This window comes from Panthera pardus, unplaced genomic scaffold (genome assembly GCF_024362965.1).
Source record: "Panthera pardus isolate Hobbes unplaced genomic scaffold, ASM2436296v1 HiC_scaffold_1, whole genome shotgun sequence".
Classification (NCBI taxonomy): Eukaryota; Metazoa; Chordata; class Mammalia; order Carnivora; family Felidae; genus Panthera; species Panthera pardus.
This window is the reverse complement of record NW_026526654.1, coordinates 80,896,180-80,907,764: the sequence shown is the minus strand read 5'-3', so window position 1 is coordinate 80,907,764 and position 11,585 is coordinate 80,896,180. Positions and strand designations below refer to the sequence as shown.

At 50.5% G+C, this 11,585-nt stretch overlaps 1 long non-coding RNA gene across 3 annotated transcripts; it reads right to left on the bottom strand.

The window, feature by feature from the left end:
• Positions 1-1,199: 1,199 nt before the first annotated feature.
• On the bottom strand, positions 1,200-10,262 carry LOC109266079 (uncharacterized). 3 transcript variants are annotated; one of them, XR_002079528.2, is made up of 3 exons: positions 8,955-9,156; positions 7,711-8,056; positions 1,200-1,454 (listed from the first exon to the last, which is right to left on the bottom strand). It is a non-coding gene; the product is annotated as an uncharacterized LOC109266079 (long non-coding RNA). The 3 variants fall into 3 exon arrangements; XR_002079527.2 differs by lacking the exon at positions 1,200-1,454 and adding an exon at positions 1,475-1,653; XR_002079526.2 differs by lacking the exon at positions 1,200-1,454 and having other exon boundaries at positions 7,249-8,056; positions 8,955-10,262.
• Between the last annotated feature and the right edge of the window lie 1,323 nt (positions 10,263-11,585).

Genomic DNA, 11,585 nt, shown 5'->3' with positions numbered 1-11,585 from the left:
CATAGAGATTTAAAGTGTGTCCCGAGATCGTGCTTCCGACCAGGTAGGGTGGGGGAGGGGGTGGTTGTGGGTGCATCTGTGGGAATGATTGAAGCTCATCCCCCTAGCGTGGCTTGACTTTGTCCTCCTTTGACTGATAAAAAGGCAATTATTCATGGCCTTGGAATGTAAGGAGACCCGGGATCATGCTCAGCCCGGCTGTCACATCTGAGAAGGACAGACACTGCAAATTCAGCCCAGGGCACACACTCTCTATTAAGAAATACACACAGAAGCTTGGCTTCCAAGTGAAAGGAAGAAATGAATGGGTTAGTGCCCCAGTCTATGAAAGTCAAAACTGGAGGAAGAGATTTTAAGAGGGCCCTGGTAGATGCAGTCTTGATTTAGAGCTTAGTGAAAATATATGGATTTCCAAGAAATGCTTGCCCTTTAATAAATTGAAAAGAAGGTCATTTCATGAGCTATTGCTCACTGGTTATGTTACAACTCAAAGCAGAACACCTGCTCTGCCAGCAAAATAATGTGTCTCGGGTTTTTCCTTGGCAGCCTCCTAGAATACTGATCACACGGTATGACCTCGTCGCTGACTTTTGTGTAGAGCCCCAAACACGTTCAAAATAGGAAATAAAGGGACTGGGCAGGCATAGATCAAGAAAACCTTCTGTCTTGTCAGAGGCCTCTCACATTTCCACGATCCTGTTCTCATAAGCATTCCCAAGGTAACAAAGAGGTGCGGTGGTAGCCCTCAGGAGATCAGAATGTGTCTACCCAGCACCATTGGGCTATTCAGAAATACAATAATTTCAGTGTGCATTTGATACGGAGCAAATAAATGCGTTCATTAATTTTGATAGGCCCGCCATTTGAAAACAAAAGCCCAGAGGGAGGAGGGAAGAGAGGAGGGCGAGAGGAAGGGAAAAATGCTGATGTGCTCAGAAGCCAGGCCAGTGCTTGGCTGGAAGGCAGTCTTAGAGAGAAATCCCACTGCAAATGTAATGTAGGAACAGGAAGGGAGCGGAGGGAGGGCAAGGCAGGAGGAAGAGGGAGAAGAGGAGGAAAAGGAAGAGGCAGGGTGGGGAGGAAGCCGCTCAGTTTCAGAAATCAAAACAGATCATTGACATGATGTTGGTTCTCTGAGGGTGAAAGAGAGTGGGGCAGTCGGTTCCAGGATGGATTTTGGTTTTCACTGGTAGACCATTAGGTGCATCTGTGTTTATTTTTCTGTCCAATTTGACTGCTGGTACCTCAGGAAACAGTCTGCAAATTCTTTCCCGGAGAAATACACAGGGCAAAAGGAAAGAACCTGAGCCCTTATATAGTGTATGTGGGTCATTCGATGGGACCCCAAACTGTGAAATTGCAGAATAAAGTGTTTATGAGGTAGGGTCGCCTGAGTTCTGTTGTTAAATTCACCTTCATTAGTTGCGTGACCTCCAGCAATCACTTCCATTAATCTGTGAAATGAGAGGCAGGATTAGCTGATCTGTGAGTTTTATTCCAGCTCTAAAAATGTTATGTTTCTCTGAACGTCTGTTTTGCAAAACTGAATGTGTTGATTGGATTCTGGGTGTCAGTAGCGATTCTTCCCGAATACCAGCATATCAAACACAACCACAACTGAAGTAAGTTGATGGACTGCAGAAAATCACTCACCTGGAAAATATCACATAGGAGTTGGTGGTTTCAAATTTGAGTAAAAGCTCGGGGGAAAATGCTCTTGTTTTGTAACGGATTCAGCCAGCCTGTGTCTTGTTCCAACACAGAAAAATGCATGTAACTGACAAGCTATCTCTGTTCCCTGTCACCATTATGATCCTGGGTTCCCATTCCCACAAGTGTTCCTTCTTCCAGCCTGAAAAAACCCCTAACCCTTGCTCTCCAGAAGACTCCATCCTTGAAGTTGAACTGAAACAAGACATAAATCAATGGTATGCATTTTGCAACGGCAGGTGAGCCGAACAGGAACAGCCAGGTCAAAGCGAGGGCCCCCTTGAAGTAAGGCAGCCTTTCCTGGCTGAGGCATCCTGGGCTACTCTGCCATCAGCATGAGTCACTTGTCCCTAAGCCCCGCAGCCTGTGAATATAATGAGGTCACCATTCAAATCTCACCAGTTTAACATCCTGCTTGAATGATTTAGATCTAGGCCGTGGGGCCATGTGAGTGACGACACCATCCCGACATGCCCAGTTCCTTGGTGCAGTGGCTCTAGGTCATCAGGAGCCCAGACCCCTTCTTCATACTTCTACCCACTATCTTGGCTCCGGTTTCTGTCTTCCCTATCACCTTATAGCTGCCAGGGCCTCCCACCTTCCAGACAGTGTGAAGAAACAGAGGCATGGCGAACAGAGGTCCAAGACAAAGGGGAGGCACCTCCCAGCCAGATCAGCAACCTTTATGGACTTTTCTAGGAGGTCCCATACACTGCTGCTTACATCCTGTTAGCCAGAATGCAGTCACGTGGGCCACACCTAGCTGCAAGAGGAGTTCAGAGTTCTGTAACCAAGGAGGAAAGGAACAAAGGATTTTTGGTAGACAACTAGCAATCTCTGTTTCAGGGGGTCACATAGGAACATGCCTCAGATGCTATCAAAATTGGAGAGCATCACACACAGAAACACCATCCATCATGGGCATCATTTAGCCACGAATCTAAAGTTGGCCTTGGGAGAATTTTTGGCCAGTTAGAAAATGACACGGACTAGGATTAGAGTTACAGGTCTGTCTTTGAAAACAGTGTGACCTCAGGCAAGTCACTTAAACTTCCTGTTATACACATGGAGATCTCCCACGTGGGTCTACGATCCAACGAGCTGGTGAGCGTGACAGTGTGTAGGTCCGGAGAGGGAAAGGGAGGGGATCCTCTGTCCTCAGACACGTGGGGTTTGACATCACCAGCGTCTTCGTCACTGTCATCGTGGGCAGCAGCAGAATCGGTGTCATTCTTTATTCACCTTCGCAGAACCTGCTTGGGTTTTAGTTTCCCCTCCTGGGAGCATTAGTCTGCTCAGGCTGCTGTCACAAAATATCAGACTGAGCGGCTTAAGCCACAGGCATTCATTCACATAGCTCTGGAGGGTGGAAGTCTGAGATCAAGGTTCTGGACAATCCAGTTCCAGGTGAGGGCCTTCTTGCTGGCTTGCAGTTGCCGCTTTCTCACCTCGTCCTCATGGGGTGAAACACGAACAATGTCTCTTCCTCTTCTTGTGAAGGCACTGATCCTATGACCTCATCAACCCTAATTACCTCCCAAAGACCCCGTGTCCAAATACCATCACACTGGGGATTAGGGCTCCAACATCTGAGCTTTGAGGGACACCTTGCAGTCTATCCCTGGAGACTGTTATGGGTGTGGGGCAGGGCAAGGCTTCCAAACAGCATAAGCCAGCAGTAAGAAGCCACCGACACTCGCTCCGTCCACTCCAAGTGGGGTGGCATGGAAGCTGGCTCTGGACACAGAGCTGATTCTCTACCTTTTTCTGCTGACTGGCCTCAAGAATGGAATGCAAAGGGGGAGCTGTGAACAGTGAAGGAAAGAGGCCAGAGCGGGGCTGCCTCGCAGGTCCCAACCAGGAAGGGAACCAGTGGAAATACTCTCATCCAACTGGATCAACACCTGTGGTTGTTGGGCTACTGAAAAATGTATGTTTTCTAAGGCAGGGAACCGACGTATGTACAGTAAATGTTTTATTTCAACTTGCAACAGTGAAATGTACACCCATTCCCCAATCTTTGGATGTTGGGCCAAGGCTTTTTCTTCAACTAAGAGATGAGTTCAGCACAGTCTTCCTTAAATCCATTACATATGACTTTCAGGTTTTGCTTTTTTTTTTTTTTAATGTTTATTTTTGAAGCAGAGAGACAGAACATGAGCGGGAGAGTGGCAGAGACAGAGGGAGGCACAGAATCCGAAGCAGGCTCCGGGCTCTGAGCTGTCAGCACAGAGCCTGACATGGAGCTCGAACTCACAATCTGTGAGACCATGACCTGAGTGGAGTCAGTTGCACAACAGTCTGAGCCGCCCAGGTGCCCCTTTTTTGCTTTTTTTAAGTACAGCAAGAACCTGAAGGTGTTTGCAAAACAATATGAGCACAGTGGACTCCTAGATTTTTTAGAATTTTCCGCCAAGCTTTAAAAGTTGTCCCATCTATCCTCAATTCAATATCACCCTTCCTCTAGTCTTTCCAAAGAATTCATCTCAGTTCTTACAAGGTTTTGGGCACATTTTCATCTCACTTAAATAAATATATAATTGCAGTAAAATGTCCCACTGGCATAAACAGGTCTGGGAACACACACAGCAGGTCCTTGTTAAGTGTACAACTCAACCCTCGACCATTGGGAGCAGACGTGCCATCTGCCAGATGTGATCGTTGGGAGGCTGCGGGCATCTGGCAGGTGTTTACAGAGTCAGTCAGTCAATCCGCGAGTTCCGTCAGGAGGGCGTCTGTTATATGTGAGCCTTGGAGCGGCAAGGATTCCCCTACAAATCACACTGACGCTTTCCCTGGACAGCTTGGCTGTAGCACTGAGGACAAGAAGGAGAGACCACGAGCAGCAAGGAGGAGGGAGAAGATCCTGTCACTGCTCTACCCGCGTTGGTGCTACCTCACCTACATTCTCTGAGTGGGGCCCGGCCTTCTCCAATAGCACACGCCTTACTCAACGCCAAAAAATGTTGAGGGTCTTCTGTCCGGGGCCACCTCTGACAGTCAGGTGGGAATCACGAAATTATTTTGTTTGGTCCTCACAACATCCTGGAGAGGTACGACGTGTTATCCACACTTACGGATAAGGAAACCGAGGCTTCGAGTTTGCCCAAAGTCAGACCACTGTTCGGTGGTGAGGCAGGCGCGTGGTGCCACTGCTCTGTGAAAGGCCATGCCACAGAGAAGGGCTCGGGTCTGAGCGCAGAAAGGAAAGCGTAATTGTAAAATGCTCCAGACGCTACGTATAAGCTGTTGGCTGGGGGCAGATTATCGTGGAATCAAGCGTCCTCCCCCGAATGCGGGCCCGAGTGACGGCGCTAGTGTTAACTTGCTGAAACACACGCTGGCTGGAGTTCACTTACACGGAGAGGGGTGGCCAAGTGGCCAAGAGTAGATGGCTCCCAGGCTGTGTAGGGCGAAGTGAGGCTGGGAGAGGCAGACTGGGAAATCATCTCCAGAGACACGGTACCAGGAAGGCGAGCGGATGACCCAGTGGCTGTGCATGGAGCGGAGAGAGGGAAAGGGTACCTTTGGGCTCTCAGAGACGTGGAGGGGGTGCCACCCGAGGCCACGGAATCCAGTAGAGAGACAGAGAATCGCCCCACAGAGACAACCATGCTCCAGCAAAGGGTAGGTGAGTGTACCTCCTGTCCCTGGTAGATCAAGAACATTCAGGCTTGGTCTCGAGATTTTTGCTGAAAGTCGTCAGTGAGTACTTCCAAGGAGTTTGTTCAGCATTCATGCTGCACTATTCGTTGAGCACCGCTCTGTGTGGGACACGGTGGGAGTAGGAGGGAGTCTGTGACCCGAAGGAGTCCACAATCAGGGAAGCAGCAGGTAGTCTCCAGGCTCCCCCACCCTTCACCGCTTAGCTGCCCCTTGACAGCAGGGGTGCACAGCATTGTGGGAACATCAGTGTGGGGGGCCCATGGAGGGGAGGGCTTCCTGGAGGAAAGGCATTCACACCCCGGCCTGAAAGTTGAATAGAACTCAGCCAATTGAAAGAGAACTTTTAGAAAAGGAATTGCCGCTACAGCACGGATGCACCTTGAGGACATTCAGCTGAGTGAAATCAGCCAGACCCAGGAGGACGAAGACTGTACGACTGCCCTTACATGAGGGACTGAGAGGAGTCAGATTCATAGGGACAGAGAGTAGGACGGTGGGTGCAGGGGCTGGGGGAAGAGGGGAGTACAGAGCTGTTGTCTAATGGGGATCGAGTTTCCATTTTACGAGATGCAAGAGCTCCAGTCATGGGTGGTGGTGAACGGGCTTAATGCCACCCAACTGTCCTGCAGTTAACGAAGGCTAAAATGGTCAATTTTGTGTTATGCGAGTCTTACCGCAATTAAAAGTGAAAGGCAGGGTGGAGGGAGGGAGGGAGGAGCATGAGGCAAGGCCCAGGGCAAGAGAGAAAGGTGGAGGAGTTCTCGGAGTGTGAGAAGCTCCATGTGCTGGCACAGAGTCTGGGGGGAGGTGACCGTGGGAAGGACTTGACCACGGAAGGAAGGATTTTGAGGGGCGGAAGTAGAAGGCTTTCCAAGGTGTTTCAAATTCAGCAGGAGGGAGAAGAGCTGGTGATAGAGAGTCAAATCGAAGAGAGGAGCATGCGCATGTTTTTGCTAATGGAAGCGGTGCTGTGATGGGAAGGACCACCGTGCTGAAGGGGGGGCTTCCGGTTAAGCGGGAGGCAGCAGGTGCCTGAGGAATCCGCACGCTCATCTGGTCCTTTTCCTGCAAGCTGCCGCTGGAGCGGAACCAGCCTTCCCGGAGAACGCCTGAGCTGGGGTGGCCCGGCATCTACCAGACCCTCCGGTGCCACCAGGTCGCCTGCATGTCGGCTGTCCGGGAGAAGCCAGACTTGCCTATTATCGGCTCGGATTTGTTGAATTTAAATTGTCCTGCACAGGAAAAAGAAGGAAGCGAAGCCGCCCAGAAGGAGCACTGATCACATAGCAGTTTCCGTGTCTGGGCTCTGAAGAGACCAGGGTGCTCTTTTCTTGGCAAATTCTTCTTCCCCAGTTAATCCAGTTGACTGACTCAGAGTAAGCTTTGCCCGACGGGGGCCAAGAAGAACAAAACAAGAAATGATGTCTGCCAATGTGGGCTTCCTCCCAAAACAATTAGAGCTTGAAGTGAAGCCCACGGGTCAGATTCGAGGTTTTTCTTCCTCGGAAGCCTCGATTTCACTGAGTGCAGACAGCACAGAGCCGATGGGCTGCAGCTCTGTCACGACCCAGGTGTCCCCGACACCTCCTGCCCCCAGGTGGGGCGGAACCATGGAGAGGAAAGGGACGCTGTTGGTAAGAAAAAATAACTAACAATTTTGAAAGTCTGTTTTGTGCCAGGCAAGCCTCAGTTAAGACCTTGGACGTATTATCTCCTTTATTCCTAAAAACACCCCTATGGATTATCCCATTTCACCAACAAGGAAAGTGAGGTTCTGGGAGTTTAAATGACGGCTGATGGTTATCAGTTAAGTAAACGGCACAAGAAAATTCAGAGGCCACAAGTTCTAACCAACAACGCAGACTCTCAGGGTAGAGAAGAGCAAGTTTCAGGAATAATATCAGAAGGCCAATTGCCGGGTCCTTTCCAAGCGTGGCTCTAAAGCAGCCATTTGAAAGCTCTCAGCCCCCTCAGAGATCCTAACAGCGGTAGAGAAAGAATAATGATGTGACTACAAGTTACAGAGCACTTGCTAGGCTGATCTCTTCATGGGCATCATTTAACCTTGAAGCAGCCTAGGGAAGGTGCATCCCTCCTTGTTAGATGAGGAAACTGGTCCTCAGAGAGATTACATTTTTTTTTTTTCATAAAGGCACCCAAGCCAAAATATCCCAACTTCAAACCTTAGTTTGGCCCCAGTCACTGGGCTATAAATCTCCACCCTTAATCCAAAGCCATCATTTTGCAAATGAGGACAGTAAGGGACAGAGTCCGTGACTGCAAACACAGGAAGTCTCTTGACCCTCCAGTCCGGTACTTGCCAGTACTGCTCACCTGCTCTTTGGTCAGCCCATGACCTTCTTCACACTGGGGCAAGCGGGGCGCTGTCCTGGCCGTGCCCCTCCCCGTAGGGCAAGGGGTCTGCGGGACGAAGGAGAAGCGTCCCTCTTCTGGACCATGCTGCAGGTCCTGGACCCTGGAGATGTCGTGCCCAGATGGCCCTGCGTCCGTGTCCAGAGCCATGAATGCCGTGTCCTCGGGGATTCATCCATCCATGGAGAGACCACACAGTCCCAGCCCAGCAAGGGGGCAAAGAGGTGGGTGTTTGCTGGGGTGCGGACACACATTGGGCATGCTTGGCTGGGGGTGCCATCCACGCCCCTCACGGTGCAGGAGGAAGCTAAGGATGGAGGGAGAAAGCGGGTGAGCTGGGGGCTGGGAGCCAGGGGCTGCCCTCCCTGCATTGTCACATAACCACGGAGCCACGAGGACTCCAAAATTTTACGTCCGTACTGGCCTTCTGGGGCCTTACGCACCGCCAAGGTGGGAGGATAGAACATTTGTCACCTGCTGAACATTTTATTGGACACTTTGTTAACTTGATATTTAACTTTTCAAGACTGAGCCTCCATCTGTACTCTTGCCCTGGACTCCCAATTAGAGGTGAGCCTGTGCCTACTTCTCTTTCACTTCTCCGACTCCTCCACTCCCAGACCTCAAGGCCCCCGTGGCCTTGTTCCCTATTCCACCTTGGCCAAGAATGCTGGATCCTCACTCGGCACGTTTTAGGAGCCCCGTCCCGTCCCCCACCATGACTGGCATTTCACACGTGTCTATGTCCAGCCACTCCCGGGAAGAGGCTGCTCTTTCCGGTTAAGTTGAATGATCGTTCCCTGGGATTTTTCTGACCCAACCACACAGGAACCTCCAGCTGGTGCCGGTGGAGAACCCTCACATCAGTGAAGACTCCTGGCTACCCGTTAGGCAATCCAAGCTTAGGCAAAATGAGAAATTTATTGGTTTGTAGAACCATGGGAAACATTATGACCAAGAACTTAAAAACCCCATCAGGGCTAACGTCCCATCCTTGTCCCTGTGATATTGTCTGTTCTCTCTCTGTCTGTCTCTCTCTCTGCAGACCAGTTCTGTCCACGGTGCAGGAAACATGGCCACAACAGTCTCTGGGTTTAATTTGTAGCCTGAACTCCACAGAGAGACTGACGTCAGGTTCTCTTGGGGTTCTAAGTCTCACATCCCTAGCAAAGGGACTTGCTGACATATCTTGAGTCGGCACTTACCTTGGCTCAGACCGAGTGAGGGCCGCAGCCTGGTTCCTTTAAAAATGGCTGGTCTCGTAGAGCCACAGTGATGCCAAGGACTGTTCCCTGGAGAAGAGGAGGGTGCTGAGTAGACAAACAATCCTCTCCGTGTCTCCGAAAGCTAGACAATTGATTCCCACTGCCTCAGACTAGCAAACTATGCCTATCTGCCTGCCTTTCCCCCACCTTCCCTCTCTCCTTCCCTCCTTCCTTCCCTTCTTCCTGACATGGATTTAAATCCCGAGTTTTCTCCTTCCTACTGAACCCAGGCTCCAGAGGCACAGAGAGGACCCACTCTCAGCTTTATCACCAGCTTGCGGATGGGCCAGAGTATATTACTACTTATCCCTTAAGCCTGAATATCTTCAGCTGCTACAAAGGGCAGGGGGAACTGTGTGCACCCCCACCCCCGGATTTTGCCCTTCTGTGTTGGAATCTTTGAGCCTCCTAAGCAACCAACCCACCTTGGCCGGACCCCTTTCCCCATCCTGCTTTATGTAAACCTTCAAACACTGGATCTCTCCCCATTTTAATGAAGTACTCATTTTTAATCCTTTATTTTTGGACCATAACATTTCGAGTTTAATCCTCAGGGTTCTAGCCTGCCTACTTGGTACTATTTTAAATTGAGAGCTCTGCATTAATGCTGTTTTGCTGAGGGCAGTGTTCCCTCCATTAACTAATCCCTTGAGGAAATAATGCCATTATATGAAGTCAGCGGCGTTCAAAACAAAACCCTATCTTATAAATCATGTCAAGCGGGGTTCCAGATACCTCCAGGTGCAACTTCCAGTGGGTCTGGACTTGTTGGAAGAAAATGGGGCAAAGCAGTGGAAGACATCTGCCCTTTTTTCTGACCCGGTTCTTCTTTCCCCCCTTCCCACTCTTCCTACCTCTGCAGCCAGAATCCTGCTTTCTCACCTGTCCACTGGCGGTCGCAACGGGAGCGGAGATAAGCCAGCCATTACCCACCAGTCCTTGCCGACATAAGTTTGGGAAATGCTGGATTCATGATCGTTAAGCAGATTTGTTTACCTCTGACCCCACATCAAGCCAATCACCTCCAAAAGGCAGCACCTCCCACCACCCCCACAGGGCAGCCAGGGCTTCAGCCTATGGATGTGGGAGTGTTACCAACACTCAGTCCATAACAGAGAGGCGACTTGCTCAGGATAATAAGCAAGAAGGTGGCAAGAGCCAGGTCTGGGACCGATGATGTCTCTAGATTCCTACATCTGTCCTCTTCCCTTTGTAAGTAAAGGACAGCGTGAGGCATTGTGGACCAGCAGGTGGGGTGGGCAGCTGGTAGGAAGGATGAGACTCGATCTGAGATGCTGATGATGCCTGGCATTCTCGAGCAGGGGCCCGAGGGGATCCAACCTCGGGGGAGGTTACCAGAAGTAACCCCCCCTTCTGGTGAGATCCCAGAGGGAGACCCACAACAGGCAATAATGGAAGATGGAAACAAGGGCCATTTTATTGCTAGCCGAGACGACTGGTTTTAGCCGAGACGACTGGTTTTAGCCGAGACGACTGGTTTTAGCCAAGATGACTGGTTTTAGCCGAGACGACTGGTAGTCCCTCAGACGGACTCTTCCAGGAAGCAGAGCTGGGATTATGACAGGCTCAGAGCCTGAGCGGTCTTCCCTTCTCCTGCCCAAGTCTTACCACCAGGTTTCAGGGAGCTGAGGACTCTGGACTGAGGGACCCACCGTGAGTGTGAAGCCCAGTCAGGACCCCAGTCTCTAACCAGCGGTATTAGAATAGCAGCACTGTCTTCTCTCCTCTGTTTGGGACAACTCAGCGTAGCACCACTTGGCTGAGCCTGGGAGCACAATCTGTCTGTCTTCTCAGGATGCTCTGGTAGAAGGTAGGGGACCATCAAAGAGGAACCGGGGTCTTTTCTCCACTCCAGGCGCTCACTCAGGGGAGGCCAGCTACAGCTCCTAGATACTTGGCCAGATGCCCGTGAGATTCAGGACGGGGACAGGAATATTCCTCCAAACCCTGGAAGCCACTCTGTCCTGCCTGAGTCCTGACTACTCCCAGGTCCCTCCCTGAGGCCAGCCTCTACCCTCCATCCCTCAAACCACCTCTTGCCCTTTCTGCTCAGATTAAACCTGGGCCTGCCCTCCCCTTCCCGTCAGTTCCAGGATCCCAAAGAGAATATTCTATAGATGCTAGTCTGAAATAATTTGTCTGGCTCAATGTGTCACGCCTTCCCGTACCTCCCATCCCGAAACACACTTTCCAGTCTCCCCTTTCATTTCTGCCTCCTGTTGTGGTGACTGTCATGAAGAAAGATGTCATTTGCGGACATCCTTATAACCATCAGAGGTATTTCTAAAGGCTTACAAATTTTAATTACCGGCTTCATATTCCTACACAACAACAAAGCAGGCACATTTCATCTGGGAGATTTCTCTCTGGTGTAACACAGACAGGAAAATATTGCAAGAAAGACATAGGCAATATTTTTTCTCCTCCACCGTGGGGCACGGTAGTGGGCTGAATGATGGCCACCCAGAGCTGGCAAGTTCTAATCCCCAGAGCCTGTGGATGTGACCTTATTGGGAAGTGGGTCTTTGCAGATGTGATCAAACTCGGTAT